Raw genomic sequence first — 24,766 nt, forward strand, 5'->3', positions numbered from 1 at the left:
ACTGTTATTACCGTGACAAATTCCACTGCCTTAACTGACATCCTAAGTGGAGGTGGGAGAGCGTCTATGACTCGTGGGAACGAACCTGTTTCACATAATGTCCCCCAAGTTATTGGGGAAATACAATCTGTGGCTACCTCTCCAGTCAACAGAGAAACCACCAGCCTGCTTCCCCAGTGGCAGCAGGTGCCTCGTCCCTCGTACGCAGAGGCCTGGGCCCCGCGGCAGGCAGCTCTTTAACTAAGGAGACAGGGTCTTCTAGGCCGTTATCAGGGTCTTCAGCAAACTTCTGGCAAAGCTACAGGTTAGGCCAGCTGACACAACGGTGTACCTAGCTCCCTAACATGCCAAAGTAGCAGAAGCCGAGTACAGCTGCAGACACTGGAGGGGAGTGGGGACACCCTACACCCCAGCGTCTGCCCTACTGTCGAAATACCCCCCAAACTCGCCAGTATACCTACCTGGGGTGTAGAGAACGACAGCCCTGAACTACGGAAGAGCCTAAAGTTAAACGCACGTGACTGCCTCTGGGCGACAAGGATTAGGGGAAGGAAAGGCAGGTTTCAGCAGAAGGCGGGTCTCACGCCAGGCAGACCCCGCGTCACAGCGGCATCAGGCCTGCACGGTGGGCCCTTGTGGCCCAGGCTACAGCGCGGGGAGCTTTCAAAGTGATTTCCTCCCATTCCTCTGCTTGTGAAGAGCTGCGTTTAAGGGTGTGAGTATTTCCATTTAAAACACATGTTTCTGGACAATTCCACGCCGCTCAATTTCATGGCGGAAATAACTTAAAAGTTTTAGATACAAGCGGTAAAGAGATTCTCTCTTGACAGCTAACAATGTTGTTTAATAGTTGGTTTCTTTCTAAATCAACTTCCACCCCAGCAGCATGAGGGAGGCTGGACCAGGGCGGCCCATCTTCCTTTCGCCCGTTTCCTTCAAGCTGCACAGGGCTCTGGTCAGGGAGGACAGGTCTCCTCCCCTGACCCCCGTGAACGGCCGGCGCTCCCTGCAGGCCGCCCCCCACGGGCTGCACCGCGTGTGCACTTGGCGGCCACACTCCGCTCGGACACTGAGAGGGGCAGGGACGAGGCACGCACAGGAGACCGGGGCTTGGAAGGGGCCACGTGGGGCCCGACCACGCCACTGCACCGCTGGGCACGAGAGCAGCCACAGGCGCCACGGAAACAATACTTACGCGCACTGAAGTGAGGGTTTTGTCATTTTCACGTGTCCTAAAATAGGGAACTTCTGATTTTCTTCAACTATTTAAAACCTGTGGAAACCATTCTTCCGGCTGGCCTGCAGGTCCCAGCTCACAACCCCACAGTAGACGGGGAAGGAGCAGTGGGCACTCGGGGCGCACGTGCTGCTCTAACTCTCGCGGGGACGTGGCTGCAAGCTGACAACACGTGTGGCTGACACGGGGACACAGACACGAAGTGGCGGGTCTACGAGAGCCACACCGGGCATGGGACACACAGCGTGCGAGGTTCAGGCCCCTAACACCAACCTCACACCATTGTACTGGACACCCTAGACTTACAGCGCTAGAGCCACCTATCCTGCTGTACCCAGGGGAACCACTCAAGATCCTAACAACCTGCCTGCCCTCTGCCCAAGGGGGCTGTGACCTTCCTCCTTTCACCCTGAGAAACACCGGGCCACGTGCCACCAAACTGGGGAGCACATCCTCCTGTCCAGAGAAGAGTCGGCCATCAGGGGGGCCGTGTCTGGCAGCTGAGTCCACACAGGACCGCGTGGTGAGCAGTCAGTCTGTAACCATCTCCATTTCTCCTCATCGTCAGGCCACAAAGCGGGGAACCATTTACTGCCAGGCCCATGAGCTGGTCAACACAGCGAGCCATTGATCTCCACGGATTTTCCTCATATCTCACCAAGCGACCCGTGAGGCTTTCATCCTCTCCTCTGAGAAAACCACATCCTTGTCAGTTTCCCATCATCCTAAGCGAAACTCAAGAGCCGTGACGTGTCTGTGATTTCACCCCATCTGCAAGCGATCACGCGAGTCTGCACTGTTTCATAGATGTGGCAAAGGCAAGACCCCTGATCACAGACAGAGGACTCTGTTCCTCAGCAGCTGCAGCAGCCAGAGGACCAGCATCTCCTTGCTCCAGTCCCCACAGGATGACACGGACGGCCAGGTGAGACCCATGCACACAATGGGTGATGTTACAGGACAGGAAGCCAGTCTTTTATGATGGGCCGCGAGCACGCCTGCCCCGACCTCTGGCAGGAGAAACTATGGCTGTCTTCTAAACAAACATCCTTGGACAGCCCTGAAAGATGTTCAAGGGCGGGGGAGCGGGGGGAGAGGGAAGGAGCAACTGGATGAAGGTGATCAAAGGGCACAGACTTCCAGTTATAAAATGAATAAGTTCCGGCGATGTACAGCATGGCAACTGTAGTTAACGCTGCTCTATGGTATATTTGAAGTTGCTAAGAAAGCAGACCCTAAACGTTCTCATCACAAGGAAAAACCACTTCTCTCTCTCTTTCTCTTTTAGTCGTATGAGATGGTGGATGTGAACTAAACTCATTATGGTGAGCATTTGGCAACATGTGTTAAGTCAAGTCATTATACTGTACACCCTAAACTTACATGGTGCTGTGTGTCAATTATATATGATAAAACTTGAAGGAAAAAACGATATTCATGAATTCAGAGTAAATACTGTTAAAAATGAAAATTTCCCAGATGTATCTATAGATACAAGACAATCCCAATACTAATCCCAGCACGATTTTATGTGGAAACTGCTGAGATCTGATCGTTTACGTGGAAAGGCAGCAAACCTGAAGAGCAACCCAGAGCAATCCTGAAGAAGAACTGACTGGAAGACTCACAGAGCCATACTTCAAGACCCTCTCCCAAGAACCAAGAGATTCCCAACAGTGTGGTACTTACACAGGACGTACAAGGGCATCAGTGGAATAGAGGAGACAGCGAGCCCAGAAGTAGACCCTCACTTAAACTGGCCACATGATTGAGTGAGTGACTGATTTTTGGTGACAAAGGCTTCCAAAGCAATCCACTTGCCTTTTCAATAAATACTGCTGGAATACTGGCTATCCATACGTAAAAAAAGTGAACCACAACCTTATCCCAACTTTACACACAGAAATTAATTCAAGATGTATTTTAGGCCCAATTATAAAAGTTTTTATATGAAGCTTCCACAGCAAAACACAGGACATCATCTTTGTGACTTAGGGGCAGGCAAAGGTTCTTTAGGTCACAAAAAGCAATAACCATGAAAGAAAGAAAATTAATAAATGAGACTTCATCAAAAAACAATGTCGAGAAAACGTATAAACACGCCACAGATTGGGAGATAATATCCATAAAAAATATCTTCAAGGACTGGTCCCTAAGACTGATAAAGAATTCCTAGAATTCAATAATGAAAGGACCAAAATGTAATTTAAAAACGGGCAAAGGATTTAAGCACGCATTCCCAAAAGAAGATAGACCAACGGCCAGTACACACATTAAAAAGTGATGAACATCATTGCTCAGGAGGAAATGCCAACTAAATACACAATGAGATACTACTACATACCCATTAGAATGGCTAAAATGAAAACACACCAGGGATGTACCACTGGCATATTCATACAGTGTTGGTAGGATTTTCAAATGGTACAGCCATTTTGGTAAAAGGTCTGACAGCATTTCATAAAACTAAACAAATAACTACACTATGATGCAGCAATTCCAACCTCATTACTTACCCAAAAGGAATGAAAACATACATCTACAAAAAGACTTGCACAAAACTATTTATAGCAATTCTGTTCATAATGGACCCAAACTAGAAACAGTCCAAGTTTCTGAGCAACTGGACAAACTGTAGTACGTACATATAGTAATCTCAACAAGAAGTCAACTGGTGATACATACAAACACATGGGTGAGTCTCAAAACATCACAGTGAATGAAAAAGCCCTACTCAAAAGACTACTCATTGTATGACTCTGTTTAAATGAAAATTCTTGAACAAGCAAAAAAAAAAAAAAAAAAAAAACCCACCCCGAACTATTATTGAAAAAATACCCAAAAGCAAAGGTTGGTAGGGAATTATCTGGGAGGGGCATCAGTGAACTTTCTAGCTCAATAAGCCTTTGGGTTGCAAAGGTACATGCTTTTGTTAAGGCTGGCAACCTGTATAGTACTTAAGACCTGTGCAGTGCATCGTTAGAAAATGTTACATCATTAACAAATGATGTATAAACAAACATGGAATTCAAGTACATGAACTGCATGCTAAATGAACTTTACTAGGGGGAAGTGTCCTGATGTGGCCACTTACTATAAACTGTGTCAACAAGCGAGATGGATGGATGGATGGATGGATGGATGGATGGATGGCAGGATGACAAACGGAAGAATCTGCGGGGGCCTGTGAATGCTCACTGTAAAATCCTTTCGACTTAGACGTTTAAAATTTTCCATAATTAAAAAATGTTGAGGAAAAGTCAATATTTATTCTTGATTTTAAAAACTCAGAAATAAAGGAAGCTACAATAACTACTAGGAAAAATAAGCAAGTTCAGTAAAGTCACAGGATTAATAGTAGTATTAAATAATTAAAATGAAAAATTTTAAATCTCCATTTACAGTATAATCAAAAAGCAAAATATTAGCGATAAATTTAAGCAAAATGTTTAAAACATCTATGCTGAAAATGACAAAACATGGCTGAAAGAAATTAAAGAATACCTATAAACCGAAAGAAACAGCATGTTTATATCGGCGCTCAGTTTTATTTAGTTGTCAATTTTTCCTAAATTGATACACAGATGCAACAGAATCCCAATCAAAAATCCCAAAGCTCTTTTTTATAAATTGACAAATTAACTCTAAGGTTTTGTATGTCAAAGTTAAGAATCTAGAATAGCCAAAACAACACTGAAAGAGAAGCACGAAGTTGGAGGGCTTATATGACCTAACTTTAAGACTTACTATAATGGCTAAAATTCAGACAACAAGAGTAAATGCTGACGAGGATGCAGGACTAGTGGAACTCTCATAGACGCTGGTGTAAAACATTACTGAACAGAAACCCCAATAGAAGACCAGTAGGGGGAGCTCTCACCCCTGTGACAACAGCCAAGCCCAACGGGAAGAAGAAAGACTACCGTTCTTTCCTGCCAGGACTCAGCCAATGAAAAGTCAGGCTCTGTTTACTAAGCCCGCCCCCTCCCCGTCCCCTCTATAAAAGTGTCTCCTTCCCTTGCCGTGGGGGGACTTGCACATGGTTGCTTCGTATGAGACCCTGAATTGCAATTCTCTGCTGATCCCGAATAAACCCATCTCTGCTGGAGAAAACCTGGCCGTCTATTTGCTTCGGGTCAACACTGGCGAGTATGGAAAATTGTGTGACAGTTCCTTAAACATACACCTACCTCAGCAATTCTACTCCTAGGTATCTACCCAAGAGAACCGGGAACAAACGTCCACAGAAAGACCTGTACGAGAATGTTCACGGCACCTTTATCCTAATGGTCAGAGACTGAGTCGGCCCAGGTGTCCATCAACAGGAAAGCAGATGAACAAGATGAAGTATATTCACACCCTGAACTGCTGCCCACAATGAGACAGCACCAGGACTGACTCCTGCAACATGAGTGAATGTTCATCATCACGGCGCTGAGTCACTGAAACGAGACAGACCGTACACTACGTGACTCCACTTGTTGGAGGGCCCACCAGAGGCAAAACCAGCCTGTGGTGAGAAATCAGAGCGGGGAGTCTGTGGATGGGGTTGGGGGGCACAAGGAGACTGAAGCGGTGAAAATGCTCCATCTCTGTCAAGATGGTAGTTACAGCAGTGAACACATCTGTCAAAACTACCGCACACTTAACATCTACGCACTTTCTGTATGTAAGTCACACCTCACTCAGCAAACTCAACAGAAAAACTCCTAAGCAGCTCTGAAACTGTAATGAACCAGGGGATGAAGAGATGCTCCTGGCAGATGACATGACATCTAAACCGGAGCTGGGTCGTCAGAGACCTGCGTCCTCCCTGAGGGCCAAGCCCCCTGCAGCACACGACCCAGCGGTTCCCCTGGCCACAGTGCTGGGGAGCCGAGTGCCAAAGCCCAGCGAGGTGGGCTGGAATGGAAACACGGAGAACGTGTGATAAATGTAAAAACAGGACCAGCACAAAGTAAGACTGACAAGCTGTGGAAAGTATGGACCAAGAGGCTACTCGTCTTACCGCATTAAAACCTCTTTTAAAGGTACAACAGAGCAGGGCAAGAACTGTGAGTAAGCAATTCATGATAGAAAGTACAAGCCTCCACCACCCCATGAATAAGGTTTAACTCACCAAAGGGAGACACCACTTTCCATCTGGAAGGCTCACGAGGGTGAGGAAACAGCCTGACTACTGAAGGTGGGAGCTGTGTTATGTTATGGAGGGCGATTCAACAAAGAACATCGAAAGGTTTAAAACACTCTTACTCTGTATTCGAGAATTCAGCTGAGGAATACACTCAAGGAAATAACCGAGTGGATGCTCAAAGACGGTGGCAGGTGCAAATGGAGAGAAGGTGCGGAGAAATCCAGGAGCCTGGAGAAGGCACCCGCTCCACTGCTCGGAGCCTCGCTCCCCCTCACACGCGTAACCACAGGCACGGAGTATCAGTTCTGAACTCCTTCAGTAGTGACTGAATTCTGCCCTATTATATGTTCATCAAGTTATTCTTGAAGCAGGCTGGTAAAATGAAAGGATAACAAGTTTCAACGGCCGTGTTTTCCAAAGTGTTAAACGCTAAGTGAACTTTCTAACCCAAAACAAAAGAGAAATGTTATGATTTAGGTTATCAGCAAACGTGGATTTCCATCTGCCCCATGAAAAATGCACAGAACGGTACCATCGTTATTCCCGTTTCCTCCTTCCATGAGACCGCCAGCTACTCGAGCAGTGATATGCCTCTCGGTATATAAGCAGGAAGGTAGGGAGACGGTATATATTGTTACTGCCTCCCTTCTCAATATGTGACCAGAAATTCTACATGCATACACATTAAATGGATCCTGTTTGCTAAAAGTCCTAACACTCACCCTCTCCATCCACTTCCTCTTACATGACTTAAACAAGTAAAAATGGATTCAAGCTGTTTAAAGGGTAAAAGGCGCTTAGAAATTTCACCAGTAAGTCACATTTCTGGCATTTCGTTCTGAATAAGAGTAGGATGGTATCTGGTACCAATGAAACCACTTGCTTCTTGCATACTTGACAGACAAATCGCAAACAGTCGAATCTATGTATGTGTATTGTATAAACAAGGGTGAATCAGAACTTTTCCCGCACAGCTGCTACAACTGAAAAACTATAAAAACATATTTCATAACAACTATATTTTTCTTTAGATACCTCAAAATAGAAAAAAAGCATTTGTTACTTTTCATTGACAACACAAACCAAAAATGCCAAATAGAGAGCTTGAAGAAATAATAAATTCCTGTTCTGAGTCAGAATGCTTTACTGTCTGGCTTTATTAAATGGATGGAGACAAAGATGGAATTGTTCAGGAAGTGAGAACAGATAAACTAGGATTTCTGACTTTGAGAATTTTCTTTTTAGCTCTATTTTCATAACAAAATAGCAAAGTTAGAAGCTACGGTCCTACAGGCAAGGTTCCATATATCTACAATTATAAAAACTTGGCCAACGTATTCACTTTTAAACCTCAGTGTTCCACAAAGAAAGCCAAACCTAAATACCAAGACACGCCAAAATTAAGTTAAACAAGAACGTACCATACCAGGCGCACACGAAAGACGCGGTAAAGTGACGTTTGTGACAGACTTCACCGATGCCGTTTGATGAGAATCTTTCTCATGAATGACAAGCTGACTCACGCAGAGAGTACCTTTGTGTGGAAAACCCCCCAAGTGCTCTGCGAACAGGAATGAGTACATCCACCAGGGGAATAACACCCACTCTGGGGTGAAATGTGGCTGTTCTACAGCCCATGCAAATGCACTTGCACACACAGACTCAGACCAATGGCAAACAAATCATTTAGGAGCCAGGATACAATTGCTTTTGACCAGAAAATCAAATCTCAGCTCCTGCGTGGAGATGCGGGATTGAGGCCACGAAGGTGATCCTCCACCGTCATCTGTCCCAACTCCACGGAGGGACGCTAGGGGGCAGCGCAGAGGCGGAACGGGAACCCATTTCTTCCATGGAAACAGGAACCTTAGGGACAGTGGGAGCCCGAGCAGCGGTGCAGAGTAGTCTTTGTGGGAAAGCGCCCCTCTCTATTTCCTCCAGATGCCATCTCGGGGAGAACGCTTAGGGCGGAGAGGCACTGCCAAATGCGATTTTTACACAGAGCCCCGGCGACATGGAGACGGCCATGGAAGTGCTAAGTGGGGTCAGTATGTGCAGACTCTAAGTCTGACGAACCAGCTCGGAGATCTGCCAGGTAGGAAGCTCTGATCGAGACCCTCAGGGTCTCTAAGATGCACCCTGAGAATCCACCTGAAGCAGATGTTTGCTAAAACCCAGTTCTGCTAAGCGCACTCACCAACTCCACCAATACGTGCCAAGTCCCTGTGACATGTCAGGTCTCTGCTTTTTCTGAGGTTATAGGAAGAAACAAAAACAGTATTGCTTTCCTCTATTTTGGAAGTTATACTCAAGTGAAAGGAGTCAGACAAATTAATAAATGTGAAATACATTAAATATATGTGATTGCTAAGAAGAGAAAAACCCCAGGAAGAGGACAGGGTAACGGCAGAGAGCTTGGTCAGGAGGAGCTGAGCAAGGACACCCAGAAGGACGTCCAGCCAGAGCGCACGGCTGATCCAAACCCAGAGGGCAGGGGTGAGCCTGGAGTGCGAGAGGAACAGGAGGCAGGTGGGGGCTCGAGTGGAGGTGACAGGGGAAAACGGAAAAGACGAGGTCAAGGAGGCCGGGGGCAGGGGGAGAGTTAAACTGAGTGCCTGTAGCCAAGCTTTATTCGGGGTTTGCTCTCAGTAAGACGGAAGCCGGGCAACGGCTCTGGGCACAAGAATGGTGTCTGCTTTGCATTTCAGAATCACAACTCCAGCGACTTTGTGGAATTAAGAACGGGCAGGCGACTGTGACGACCTCAGCAAGAGGAGGTGTGACTTGGACTCTAGGGTGGTGGAGGTGGAAGACATGCTGAGAAGTGGCTGGATTTGGGGTCTATTTTAACGGGGTGCTGATAAGATTTCCTGATGGACTGAATGCAGGATAGGAGAGAAAAATGAAGAATGAAAGCTAACCAAGATATTTGGCCTGAGTAACTGGAAAGATGGAGTTGACATTTACTGGGATGTGAGAAGATACAAGAGTTCAGTTTCAAACACATTAAGAGGAGACGTGGAAGAGGCCATGTGACTCACACATCTGGAATTTGGGCTAAAGATAGAAATTTGGAATTTGTAGGCATTATAAGTGATTAAATCCATGAGATCATGAAGGGAGTTAAGTATGGATAAAGAGAAGGAGTTTGGGGACTGGGCCCTGAGAGACACAAACATTTAGAAGAGGGAACGAACAGGAGAACCCAGCAGAGACTGCAAAGAGCAGGAGTGACACTGGAGGAGGCCTCAGAAGCAGCGCCCAGAAGCCAGGTGCCCTAAAGGGGGCTCAGTCATTACGTCTAATGATCCTACTAGATCAAATTAGACCCGGAAGAGAGGAAAGAAGAGGCTGACAAATCCTTTCCACTGAAAAAACAACTATAAAACTTGGCAAAGTTGAAGAACAACTACTTCAGGGCCCCAGAATTCTGACAAAAGGCAACCAATAGATGGACAAGCATTTACTCGTGAAAACCCACTGAATTCTGAGTAAGAAGAGAGGAAGCTGGTGACCTTGCTGCCTGGGGCTGTCTCCCACCACGGCTCTGACACACTGGTGGCTCTACCGTTGTGGGGCTGGCCTGGAAGCCTGCAGCTTAGCCGTCAAGGGGACTGACTTGATCTGAAGCAGAGGGCAGAAAGCCCATGCCGGGAACGGGCTGCAGCTCTCCCAGCCAGAGGTTGAGGTCCCAGCAGTGGTGACTGACAGTGGAGGAAACAGGCAGAAATTTATAGGGAGAGCCTGGAAATGAGACAGCCATTGAGGGGAGAGATGACCGCTCCACACACCCCACATACAGTGGACACTCAAGGGGGCTAGCACAGAGCAAACCCACTGCAGCCCTGAAAGCTGTCTGAGCTTTGAATGCAACAGAAACACAAACCCAGTGCAGAGACTGGAAGCCTTATGGGCTCAGGGTGTCTGACCATGACCTCTGACCAAAACTTGACTCACAAACTACACAGACGCAGGAGTGACCTCTAGCAAGTCAGGCCGAAAATCAAGGTAAAAACTGGGATGGAGGGAGCTGAGCAGAGCAATCCGTGGCCACACACCTAGGGCCACAAGGTTCCTTGGATTACATCCAGGCAAGTGACTTAAAACACTCACACGCTTGCAAAACAAAAGCAACAACAAAAAACTCAGGGAAAAAGTTAAAATTCTGAAATACACATAAAACACCAGGAAAGTATGAGTCATACTCAGGAAATAAAACAATGAAAACTGTCTCTCAGTTTACTCATAGCTTGGATTTAGCAGAAAAAGACTTCAGGTCAACCCTTACAAATACATTCAAAAAACTGGATTAAAAAAAAAAAGACTCCATGTTTAAAGAATTCAAGGAAAACATGATGAAAATTATTCAAATAGGAAATAACAAAGAAATAGACCCTACCAAAATAGAACAAAAATTCTAGAGGTGAAAAACACAGTAAGTGAAATAAAAAATTCACTAGATGGACTCAACAGCAGATTTGGGAAGGGAGAAGAATCAGTGAAATTTTCGAGAGACTGATAGACTTTACCCAAACTGAAGAACAGCGAGAAAAAATATTAAGAGGACATATATAATAAAGAGGACATAAAGAGAGAGAAGGCAGAAAAAAAGATACTTTAAGAAATATGGCTGAAAACATTCCAAATATGATGAAAAGCAATTACTGACAGATTCAAGAAGCTCGACAAAGCCCAATTAATATAAATCCAAGGAGATCCTTAGTTAGAGATACAGTTGTTAAAACCTTTGGAAGCTAAAGACAGAGAAAATCTTGAAACCAGTAGAAAAATAACAAGTTAACATATACAGGGGAACAACAATACAATTAATGGTTGCCTTTTCATCAGAAACAATGGAAAGTAAAAAGCAGAGAATGACATATTCAAAGCACTGAAAGAAAACCAACCAAGAATTCTATATCCAGCTAAACTATCCTTTAAAAATGAAGGTAAAATAAAAACATTCCCAAATAAATGATACTGAGAAAACACATGGCCAGCAAAGCTGCCCGATAAAAAACACCAAAGGAAGTTCTCAAGTTAAAAGAAAATGATTCCAGGCAGTAATGCAAAAGCAGGGGAAGAAAGGAAGAGCAGTGGGGGCAGTAAATATGTGGGTACACATAAAGACTGGTTGAATATTGTTTCTTTTTCCTTCTCAATTTCTTAAATGAAACAAGATTATACACAGCAAAAATTATAGCACTGTACATGCTTGACAATTTAGATATAATGTGTATAACTATATCACAAAGGAAGGGGGAGAAAAGAGAGATATACTGGAGTAAAGGTGATACATTGACTTGAATTAAGGTAATATTAACCTGAAGTACATTGTGATAAATTAAAATGCCTATCATAATCCTTAGAGCAATCACTAAGAAAATAATTCAAATATATCATTTTAAAAAATCACAGAAATTAATATGATAAAGGCAAAAATGTTTAACATAAAAGAAAGCAGGAAAGAAGAAACAAGAACAAAAACAATGAGATAAACAGAAAACAACTAGCACACTGACAAAGCAAAACTATTCCAATAATTACATGAGAAATGAAAGAACTAAATACTCCCAACAAAGGGCAGAAAATGGCAGAACAGATTTAACAAAGCAGCTATATGCTCTACAAGAGACTCAAGTTTAGATTCAAAGATACAAATAGAATAAGAGTAGAAGGACAGAAAAGATATACCATGCCCAGAGTAACCACTTGAGAGTGACTATATTCATATTAGACAAGACAGACTTTCAGCCAAGAAATATCATTAGAGACAGAGAGGAACACTCCATAATGATAAAAAGGTCAATATTTCAGGAAGATACAATGACTATAAATGTATGCATATACCTAAAAGAGTCCCAATATATGAAGCAAAACCTGACAGAAATGAAAGGTGAAAGAGACAAGCCTACATTTACAGTTGAAGATTTCAAAACAATACTATCAATAACTGATAGAATAAAACAGAAAATCAGCAATGATATAGAAAACTTGATGGCTATCATCCAACTCACCCTCCCTGACATTTACAGAACACTCCATCCTGTAACAGCAGAATACACATTCTTTTCAAGTGTACACACAACATTTACCACCACAGACCATATTCTAGGCCATAAAACAAGTTTCAGTTAATTTGAAAGGATTCAAGACATACAAAGAGATCCTGACCTAGACACATCATAGTCAAACTATCAAAACCTGAAGACAAAGAGAAAACTTGTTCAATGACCACAAGGAATTAAATCAGAAACCGACAATTTTGAAAAATTTCCAAAACTTGCCATTAAACAACACACTTCTAAGTATTTCCCACTGGAATTCCCTGGAGGTCCAGTGGTTAAGACTCCACGCTTCCACTGCAGGGGGCACGGGCTCGATCCCTGATCAGGGAAGTTCGGCATGCCGTGTGGTTTGACAAAAAAAAAAAAAGTTAAATATTTCCCATTGGTCAAAGAAAAAAAGTACAGGAGAAATTAGAAAGCATTTGGAAGTAAATGAAAATGAAAACATATCAAAATTTATGGGATGCAGTCGAAGTGGTGCTTAGAGGAAATTTTATAGCATTAAGCACGTATTCAGAAAAGAAGTAAAGAAGTTAAAAAAAATCAATAATCTAAGCTTACCACCTTGGGAAACAAGAACATAAGAGCAAATTAAACCCAAAGCAAGCAGAAGGTAGTAAGTAATGAAGATCTGAGCAGAAATCAATGCAACAGCAAAACAACAAAACCACCCAGAAAAATAATAAAACCAAAAGTTGGTTCTTTGAAAAGATCAACAAACCTGATAAACCGTTAGCTAGCCTGACCACAAAAAGAAGAGAGCACACAAATTATCAACGACAGAAATCAAAGGGGGACATCACTATCCACGTTGGCAGAAATGTAAAGGACGAGGAAGCGGTACGTAACATGAACAACCCTTATGCTAACAAATCAGGCAACTCTGATGAAATGGAGACATGCCTAGGAAAATATCAGTTATCACAATGGACCCCAGAAGAAACGGAAAATCTATACAGATTTACAAGTAAACAAATACACTCGGTCATTTAAAGTCCTCCCACAAAGAAAAGTACAGGCTCAGATGGCTTCACTCATGAAACATACAAAATACTTAATGAAGAAAAAAACAATACTATACAAACACTGTCAGAGAATAGGAAAGACCACTTCTCAAATCATTCTGTGAGGCCAGTATTACTCTGACAGCAAAGCCAAACAAGGACATCCTAAAAACAAAAGTAAATTTTAAAAAACCCTACAGAACAGTATTTCCCATAAGCACAGACACAAAAATCCCAAGCCAAATTCACCAACATGTAAGTAGGGTTATACCCCATGTCCAAGTAGGATCTCTCCCAAAAATGCAAGGTCAGTGTCACATCTGAAAATCAATTAATGTAACACCTTATTAATATAGACTAAAAGCTACACGACCATCTTGATGGTCACAGATAAAGCATTTGACAAAATATAAATTTATGACCAAAACTCTTAAACTAGAAATAGAAACTTTCTCAACTGGATAAGGAAATCTACAAAACCCTACAGCTACTATCACACTTAATGTGAAAGGCTGAAGACATTCCCCTAAATATCCTAGAAACTATAAGCAAGATGTTAGTTCTCAGCACCCCTACTGACCATCACACTATAGGTTCTACATAGCCCCAAAAGGCAAACACATATAGATCGGAAAGAAAGAAAAACTGTCTTTATTTGCAAATGATATGATGCAGGGAAAAACTAAGGAATCTACAAAGTAACTGTGAGAACTAATAGGTGGGTTTAGCTAGCTTGAAAGATACAAGACCAACATATAAAAATCTTGTATTTCCAAAAGTGAAAATAAGAAATAAGAAAGCAATTCCATTCAACATATCAAAAAGAATAACATACTTGGGAATCAACTTAATGAAAGAAGTTCAAGAGTTTTACACTGAAAACTTCAAAATGTTACTGGATGAAATTAAAGCTCTAAATAAATACGGCCCGTGGGCTTCTGTTTGCAGGAACTGGGTAGATCTGTGAAGTGGTGGGTTCCTGACATGCCTGGTTGGGGAGACAACTGGTACTCAGGGTGTGTCCCCACAGGGTAGGCGCTGGGAGAGGAGAGTTTAAGGCTGGGGATTAAGGTGATATGAAAGACTCTCTAATACTTTATAGGCACATACAATGTGGTGTGGGGTTATGGTGCTGCTTGAAATGTGTGACTAGTTGCTAAGTGCAGGGCTACTGATTCTGGAAGAGCAAGCCATGGTGCTCTGCGTCCTTAAATGTTTCTTCAGACCCTTTGTCTCCAGGTGTCTTCTCACGGATCAGATCCACAAGTAACACTCTGCGGCAGAAGAACGCCCCACATCAGTACCAACAGTTAGGGTCACTCAGAAGACAAGCATAAAGCACGCAAGCACAAGTCTGGCAGTAAAACTGGGGAATAACGTCATTCGATTTTATAAAACCAGCATGTTGACACAGGCGCAGAACTTGTCCATTCACCAGCCTTAAATTTTCTCTTTGAGGTGAATTCATCTGAGTTTGCTTACTTAGTTTGCCAACTTCAGGACCAAAGCCAACAGCACCGTAAGACTGGCTCTTGCTCTAATAGCACAGAGGATATATTCTCAAAGGGACCAAAAGAGAGTCCGAGTATTTTCATTTTCGCTTACGTCCAGGAACCATTCCTGGCTGTGGAACCCTGCTTTCCCATTATCCGCCCCTTAGCCCTCGTACCAACGACGTACTGGCGTATAGCTTTCCGGTTGCAAACAGACTTATACACCCAGCGCTTGCTTTTCAATAATGTTTTAAAGTCTGTATTTCATAAGCAGTATTTTCTACCAGAGAGACTGTCCTTGCTTCATGTGAAAGAAATGCTTTCTCTGGCCTCCCCAACAGAAACATTTCAATTACACAAAAAAGTAGGGGAAAAAAGAGAGAATTATCTGTATTCTGCTTGACCACCTAGCTAATCAACCCTAACATATTGCCATAACTGATTTGGGTATTTCTAAATAAAAAAGCAGTAAGATACAGTTGAAACCCACTGAGTACCCCCAGTCTTCAGAGGTAACCACTACTCCAAATGTGATGTTTATCATTCTCACATGTCTTTGAAAAAGTGTACTACCTAACATGTGTGTGTAGCTAAGTAACACAGAGTATCATCTCGCATGGTTTCAAACTCTATAAATTTTCATCAATGTTTTTGAAAGAAATCCATCTTCATACATGTAGATCTAGCTCACTCATTTTAAAGGCTATATAATATTCCACAGCATAAATGATACACTCATCCACTTATCCATTCTCATGCTGATGGACATGAGTTGCTCCCAATTTTTCTCTATTAGAAACAATAATGCTGCAAATATCCTTGTTACTTTGGCTAAATTCAATTTTTTTCTTTATGGCTTTTGGTCTTAATGTCTTGCTTTAAAAAAATCATTCCCTTCCCCAGAATCATATAGTCTTTTACTACACATGGAAATGACTTCTGTACAGTGTGTGGTAGGGAATTTAATTTTGTTTCTTTCTCACATGGATAACCAAATATCCTAACACCATGATCTAAAGAGCCAATTCTTTCCGTACTAATTTGTAACCTTAATTGTCAATGAAGAAGTTTCTACATATGACTCACACTTTTATGTTCTATTTGCTCCCAACAGCAATATCATACTGTCTATAATTGTTGGCACACAGCTGTCTGTAGTTTTCTTATTTTTAAAACACTTTTTGTACCTGTAGATAAGCCATCCTGTTCACTCCAGCTGCTATTGGTCTTAATCATCTTTTCTCATTCTTCATAAATTCTGCCACATTTTGTGTCTTTTCAAAGGATTAACCTTGGGACTTGCATCCTTGCTGGGGGGTTACTTTCTACTCTCGTCTTTATCATCCCTTGTTTTTCTTTGACTTGATTCTGCTGCTTTTAACTTGTACGTTGGGTACTTCACTCGTTCCAAAATTTTTGATAACCATTCATTTCTAGGTGCTCTCTTAATTCCATTATCATTCCTTCATTAAACTAGAAGTTATTTAGAAATTTTTCAAATTTTCAAAAAGCACAAAATCAGAAATTCAGCTCCTAATTTAATAAGTTATGATCATAGTAATGACATACCAACAACACCAAGTTATTTGCTGCTTTGCGGCTTACAGTGTGGGTAGTGCTGAACTACGCCTCTTATGTTTCAGAAGAACATATCTTCTTATTAAAGGCAGGGTTTTTAAAGTTCGTGGGCTCAGATAAAACTCTAGCTATGCAAATCTTACCTTCTAATTTATCTTTGTTCAATCTACTAGTTACTTACGGAGGAGTCATTTAACAGTTCTCACTGCCTCTAGACCTGAAATTACATCAGCTTTGTCTTACATATTTTGAAGCTATGTTACCAAAAGCAAACAAGTTTAAGATTACTTTAACTTCACGGAGAATTGTTCTTTTTATCACTATATATTGACCATATTTTGCCTTAAAATTATATATGTATTCAATCTGACAATCTCTGACTTTTAACTGACACATAATCCTTTTTTAATTTATCGTGATTGCAAATATATTTGTACTTACATTTATTTTGACCATGTCATTCTATTTACCCTTGCTTTTTCTTGCTTGTTCTTTTCCCCTTCTCTGATAATTTGTGTATTTTAGTGGTTACCCTTACAGCTTTAACATGCTTACCTGCCTTATTAAAATCTAAAGTGATTTCCTCCCTCCCCAAAAATAAAAGGACAGAAGAAAACATTACTTCTGATCACCTATCTTCTTCTTGTTGCTACAAATTTTAGGTGTATGTAATTTATTATGACCAAATTTCTCAACATGACTATTACTGCTTTATACAACGGACATGTGTTTACCCATTTCCAGTTTCTTTGCTGACCAATCCTTTTTACTTCATGTCTTTCTGGGTTCAATGTCTTCTTTTTGCAGAGTTTTTTTTTTTTTTTTTTTTGCGGTACGCGGGCCTCTCACTGCTGTGGCCTCTCCCGTTGCGGCGCATGGGCTCCGGATGCGCAGGCTCAGCAGCCATGGCTCACGGGCCCAGCCGCTCCGCGGCATGTGGGATCTTCCCAGACCGGGGCACGAACCCGCGTCCCATGCATCGGCAGGCGGACTCTCAACCACTGTGCCACCAGGGAAGCCCTGAAGAGCTCCTTTTGATGGCTCTCCCATTGGTAAGCATCTCAGCTCCTGTCTGTCTGAAAGCGGCCATTTCGCTTCGTCTCTTGAACGCGATTTCGCATTAGGAGAGATTCGAGGTTGGCAACTACTTCCTCAGCTCCGTCTCCTGCCTTCAGTGACACTGCCAGAGCCAGCTGTCGGTGTCACCACGGGGCTGTCTTAGGTCACCTGTCTTTGTCCCACTGTGCTTTTAAGACCTTCTCCTTGGCCTTCACTGTTCCACAGTTTATTTCTAGGTCTGGACTCAGTTTCGCTCAGGTTTTAGTGAGCTTCGAGCTGGGGACTTTTTTAAAATCAATAATGATACTTTCTAGCCATTAGCTTTTCCAATACTCCTTTCTCCAGTCTCTCTGTTCTATCTTCTGACTTAAGTTGGACCTTCTCCGGCGGGAGACAAAGCTTTGGGGGCCCACATGAGGCAATGTCCCAACACAGACATTAAAAACCAAGTCAGTCTGAGATCAGCTTCTGCATTAAACATTTCTTTTACATACCCATAACAACTTGCAAAAGCATACTATTCTCCTGACTAATTCACGGGTTTGTGACACAAAACGGCTTTCTGGGAACGGCTCTGCTTAACCTCACACCCGTCGGAAATACCACTTGCATCAGGAAAGGGCCTCACGAAAGCCGGGCTCACCTGTGGAAGTTGCCACTAAAAGGAACATCGAGCCATGCCCGGTGCTGCTACGTCCTCTGGGAAGCTCATCTTGGTGAGTGTGAAGCTGAGTGACGTTTGCTAATTCAAAAACAACGAGGAAGCGCTTGCCTCTGCTCTTCCTATTTTTGCCAAGAAGTAGGGGAAGATGTTCTTAATAAAGCAGTCCATCTGAAAAGATCTCGTGCTCAAACCATCAGCTGCTGATGAGCTGGGAGGAGCTGCCAGGTCTTTAGCACCAAGTCAAACCAGAGAGCTGCCACAGATGATCTCAAAAATTACTGCTGCAGAATTTCTCTTTGAAGCTATAAATGATGAAATGGTCTAGGAATTATAAACTAAGGATGAGCACATTAAACAACTGTCCTGAAGGGAAAACTCTGCATACGGAGCGTGCTGCCGGATGGTAGACACTCGAACGTATTAACAGAATGCCTGGGGGGCAGGGTAGGAGACACTTTGGGATCCTTGTTCATTAGACCATGTTTACAGCTCTAAGCTGACTTTGTTGCACGGCATACTGTTTTAATGGATATAACACTTATTATTTGCTGTGTTTTGGTTTTTTTTTCCTTTTTGCGGTACGCGGGCCTCTCACTGCTGTGGCCTCTCCCGTTGCGGAGCACAGGCTCCGGACGCGCAGGCTCAGCCGCTCCGCGGCATGTGGGATCCTCCCGGACTGGGGCACGAACCCGTGTCCCCTGCATCGGCAGGCGGACTCTCAACCCCTGCGCCACCAGGGAAGCCCTTGCTGTGGGTTTTATGTTTATGTGGCTATAGAGTAAAATAATTAGGGCGAGCTGTCACCAGGAGGAGCTGGTGTCTTATTCATGGACGGGCTTAAGGCCTGCTGTACAGGCTTAAATCAAAATCAGAGTCAACTCCTCCTCAAAAGCCCCAACACATCAACACTTAGCATTTCTTTCAAAGCTAGTACATACGGACCGTACCAGTGGATCAGATGTAATTACAGAGAAGGGGGACTTTCTACTTTTCACCCTGTACTGCTTTGTTTGTTTAACACGAGATGTTGGGCTTCCCTGGTGGCGCAGTGGTTAAGAGTCCGCCTGCCAAGGCAGGGGACACGGGTTCGAGCCCTGGTGCGGGAAGATCTCACATACCGCGGAGCAACGAAGCCCCTGCGCCACAAATACTGAAGCCCGCGCGCCTAGAGCCCGTGCTCCGCAACAAGAGAAGCCACCGCAGTGAGAAGCCCCTGCTCACCGCAACTAGAGAAAGCCCGTGCACGGCAACAAAGACCCAACACAGCCAAAAAAAAAAAAAAAAAAAAAATTAAAATAAACATGAGATGCTAAAACAACAAAAGACCAGGCACACGCAGACCTGCTTGGTAACCCACTGAGGGCTGGCGACACACCAACCCTCAGTAAGGAGTTCTGGGGCCGTCTCCTCCCCGGCACAGCCTGGCCCTGAGACGACTACCCCAGGCCAGCCCCATGTGCACCTCTGTGCCTCACTGAGGGCTGGCTATCCAGCACTCTGATCGTTTCTTGCTCCTGGTTACTTTCTTGTTTATTACCAGGGCTCTGAATTTCTAAGAATGCTGTTGTGATTTAACAGCGAATATATACTTTGTGTTGGCCGCTGGATTTGAAGGAGATGGTCAAGATAACCAGATTCGCAGGGCCTTGCGACCCAGGTGCTCAAAGGTGTGTAAGTACAGAAGTAGAACTGCTTGGGGATGAATCAGCACCAGGGAGCCACTCTGTGCTCAGCAGACCAAACCCAACTTCACAGTTCTTGAGGACACCAAGTTTTCAAGAAGCACCCCTATAAAATTTAAAATACCTTCATAATATATTAATATATTACTGCCATAATATAGCAGTAGGTCTACTAATGAAAACATATCTTTAGACATCACATTACACAAAGCATGGGCTATGTCTTAAGGTGTAGGTGTCCACTTCCTACCCTCCAAGTCTCCTCCCATGACTCGAGAAGAGCTAGGCCTGATGCACTGGTCCTCGAAGGCATCTGAAGTAGGGGAGAAGAGCTCAGCTCCGTTACACGGGCGACCACAAAACCCACCTAGCGCTGGGCCACGCACCAACCCTCGGTAAGGAGTTCTGGGGCCGCCTCCTCCCCCCGGCACAGCCTGGCCCTGAGACGACTAGGCCAGCGCCACGTGCACCTCTGTGCCTCTCAGGCCCAGTGCACACCTTGAGGATGCCCATCAACGTGTCACTGGGCAAGCTGTAAACAGAACTAGAAGGAATACGCACGTGCTCCCAGAACACTTCGCTAACAGCGCTGCATTTTCCACGAGTACTTGTATGTTTTCAGTTGTTTTATATTTTTAGATCCTCTGCATCAGAGAAACAAAAAACTGCTGTTAATGAATCAGTCCCCCTCTCTCTACTATTCCGATTCTCGGTAACAAGCTCCTAGCTGGGAACTCAGGACCCGTATGCTAACACCCGCATGCTACAGTATCATGAGCCACTAACACAGGCCCCAACACAGCACTGGGGGGAACGGGGGGCGGAAGAGGGAGGTCAAGAGAGGCGATGCAAATCGTAAGCCATCACCCACGAAAGCTGTGGTCCCAAAGAAGAAGAAACAGGAAGCGCGAACTTGTTTACGAAGCTTCTTATAAATTATGTCTTTGTCCGCAGAAGTTCCCCCGTCAGCCTGGCCCCGAGCCGGCCGTCCAGAACTTGTCTGCTACCCACAGTCAGCGTGCGGTGTTGAGAGGAACAGGGAAGCCGGACACGGAAGGAGTGGTGCTCACGGCGGTCACTCTTATTCAGCAAACTTAAGTTTTAAAAGCTCTGGAACTGGGGGGCAGCTAACAAAACTCTCTCCTGAACAAGGCGGAGAGGCCCTAAAGTGCAAGTTTGCAGAACCAGCGCTAATCAAAGTAACCTTATTATCTGATAGCGACATCCACAGTAAAACTGTCCTTTTTGTAATAATCCCAGAACAGGCGGCCACCATGAAATCAAGCTCCCCTTCCAGGAAGCATGAGTGTGGGAAAGGGGCAGGAGAGCTCTGGCGACCAGCACCGGCTCTGCCAGGGACGGTGGCAGGTACGTGACCCCACCCGTGTCCTCATCTGCAACGCGACTGAGGGGCTGAGAAGGGTAAACCGAGTGTATCCCACAGCGAGCAAGGCGCCCAGAGCACCGCAGACCTGCAATACACGACAGCCAGGGACCCAAGGGGACCAGAATCCGGGAAAGACTAAAGTGGAAGCACTCAGCTCACAGGACTGAGCTCACATCTGCAAGAGAATCACTCTGATATTATAAAAGGGAATAGGTTTGCTCCAGAAACAGACTCACAGACACAGAAAACAAAATTATGGGTACCAAAGGGGAGGGGTGGGGGCAGGGTAAATGAGGACTTTGGGATTAACAGATACACACTATTGTACATAAAATAGATACTCAACAAGGACCTACTGTATAGCACAGGGAACTATATTTAATGTCTTGTAGTAACCTTTAATGGAAAGGAATCTGAAAAAATATATGTATGTATAACTGACTCACTTTGCTGTACGCCTGAAACTAACCTTGTAAATCAACAATACTTCAATTAAAAAGTTTGTTCCACTGAACAGGCTTTCTGTTGTGAGACTCACTGCAAACATCATGAAATGGACACCATTAAAAGTATCACCAGACACTACAGCAGCCATCAAACCAAACAAAAACCTTACCACAAAGGACACTTAAGGAAACAACGTTATCAGTAAAGTGTGTACAGATGGACTCTAACTGGAGGACTGCTCTGAAGGTCGTGTAACAGATGATGACTCGGGAATATGCCCAGAAGGGTCTCAGGACAGCAAGTAACTGACATGTAACACACCATTAATACATAGTTGGGAATTAGCACATACCCCGCGCTTCTTTGGCAATGGCTATTCAAGTTCTTTACACGTATTAACTCATTTAAGTCTTCCAAAATGCTGCAGGATAAATCGTATCTATTACCCCTTTTTACAGAGGCAGTGAGCAGTCCTAATTCAAACCCAGGCAGCCAGTCTAAACTCCCCACCTTCATGCTGACTTCAGTCTATATATAAACGCTGAGAGAATTACAGCATATCCTTGAATTTAAAACAAAACAAAACAAAAAAAAGCAGGTCACAGAAAAACATGCATGTTTACACACTCCAACAAGGGGGGTGGTCCACAGACGGTGGCGTGCACCCCTTGGGCTCCAGGTGGTCTTGGCGGCCTACTCGGTCCTCAGGCTCAGCAGGGTAGCTGGCAACAGTGGCACCTGCCCCCAAGGGTCGCTGAGAGAGGGAACTGATGTGCGTGGGTATGAAGCATGTTGGTGCCTAGACTTATATTAGCCATTATTACATACAAAAGGAGATAATAGGGAAGAAGGATCGATGAAACAAACAGTGGTTTGGGTCTGACTCAGGTTTTATTTGAGTTTCCCATCCTCAATGTAACTTACTCACTGCTTGAATTTCCTATGTAAACATGGTTTTTCTTTTTCTGTTTATTTACTTTATTTTATTTTATTTGGTTGCACTGGGCCTTAGCTGCAGCTTGCTGGCTCCTTAGTTACAGCACGTGGGCTCCTTAGTTGTGGCATGAGAACTCTTAGTTGCGGCATGCATATGGGATCTAGTTCCCTGACCAGGGATCCCCTGCATTGGGAGCTCGGAGTCTTATCCACTGCGCCACCAGGGAAGTCCCAAGCATGGTTTTCTTAAAGACAAAAATCAAAGCTATTTCTATCTGAGGGAAGAATAAAGTCTCACTTTGGACAAGAAGCTTATTTTGAGGTAACAGGAGTCAGCAAAGACAGTGAAGGAGGGTCCCAGTTGAAATTTTTGCACTAAAAATCAGCACAATTTAGACGGTCAGGAAGAGCAGTGAAAGATGCAAGGAACCTTGACCTGGTGCAAAATGCACGAGAGTTAAGTAGTCGGGACGAGATGATTCGGGACGAGATGATTCGGGAAGTGGACAAAGCTCTGGAGTGGATGGATACAAATCCACATCTTTGGATCACACTGCTTCACCGGACAGGTGGGCTCTCTTCTAAACAGGCATGATGAGAAGTATCGACAGAAGCCAACTGACTCTCTTCAGAGAGATTCAAGTTCAAGGGGAAGCAGCAACTCAGACTTGCCGTGAAGTCAGAGGAAGGGCTCGGGACAACCTCAATTCAACAGGACTTTCTGAGAAGCAAATGGCAAGAAAATTCTTGAATCCAATGACAGATTTTACTGATATGGATGGAAGGCATCAATAAATAAGTGAAATGTGGCACACAAGTCACCCCCCAGGATTTACCAATCATGAGACTTCGAGAGCATTCATCCACATCAAATGGGCAACACAAAATGTCTGAACGTGCTGCCCTACTTTAAAGGAACTTCAGGGGCCAACAATGCTGCGTAGAAGGTCTAAGGTTTGCTAAAGGGAGAGTTAGCAGGGAAGGGTGGGACCAGAAAAAGTTAAAAGTCCACTGGACCTGTTTCTCAAGCATCTTTAGCCCAAGTAAATAAGTCCTCCCCTGGAGTAAGATTTACAACAGCTTTTAAATTAAGTATCTAGATTCATATACGTGTAACTACTTTATACATACAAAATTTTACCATGATAAATCTGAATACTTCTTAGATACTACTGGGGAGAAGAATGTTTCTTTTTGAGTATAAAATTTTACTTTTCTAAAGTTCTGGAGATGGATGGTAGCGATGGCTGCATAACAACGTGAATGTACTTAAGGTCACTGAACCGTACGCTTAAAAATGGTCAAGATGGGGCTTCCCTGGTGGCGCAGTGGTTGAGAGTCCGCCTGCCGATGCATGGGACGCGGGTTCGTGCCCCGGTCTGGGAAGATCCCACATGCCGCGGAGCGGCTGGGCCCGTGAGCCATGGCTGCTGAGCCTGCGCATCCGGAGCCCATGCGCCGCAACGGGAGAGGCCACAGCAGTGAGAGGCCCGCGTACCGCAAAAAAAAAAAAAAAAAAAAAAAAAACAACTATGTCTGAACAGGACACACTCCAATACTGAACCTGACCACGATAAAGCAAGCGTTCTAAATCCTGGCGACTCTGCACGCTGGGAGTTATATTTTTTTTAATTGCAGGTGGAGACTCATTACTTTGTCATAAATTCCGCTAGATGGCCTTCTATAACATAAAACAGAACAGGGGGTGTTGCCTATAGTAGGGTTAATGTTCTTTGAAAGTTTAGGTTTTATATACTTAAATATGTGGAAGTAGGTTGTAACGTAAAATATATTTCTACTAACTCTGGGTTGTGGTCAAGAAAACCTTTGGGAAAAGGGTCCACAAAGAGCTTTCGGGAGGCTCTGGGGCGTCCCTGGCCCTCCCCCTGCCCCCAGGGAAAAGAAGCTTTGTGGAGAAATTCTGGGGGCACGTGTGTCATCTTCTCGGGGGAGAGCCCATGGCTTTTTGGTAGATTCCAGAAGGGATCCATGGCTCAAATAGGTTAAAAACTGCTGACATAAGAGGGCACTGATAGAGGAAAAAGTAAATTCTCTTTTACTTTACATCAAAGGGTTC

At 44.0% G+C, this 24,766-nt stretch overlaps 1 protein-coding gene across 1 annotated transcript in view; it reads right to left on the minus strand.

The window, feature by feature from the left end:
• Positions 1 to 24,766, minus strand: part of CDYL (chromodomain Y like) — a 153,302-nt gene that overhangs the window by 71,300 nt on the left and 57,236 nt on the right. The window lies entirely within an intron of this gene.

Source organism: Lagenorhynchus albirostris, chromosome 10 (genome assembly GCF_949774975.1).
Source record: "Lagenorhynchus albirostris chromosome 10, mLagAlb1.1, whole genome shotgun sequence".
NCBI classification, from domain to species: domain Eukaryota; kingdom Metazoa; phylum Chordata; class Mammalia; order Artiodactyla; family Delphinidae; genus Lagenorhynchus; species Lagenorhynchus albirostris.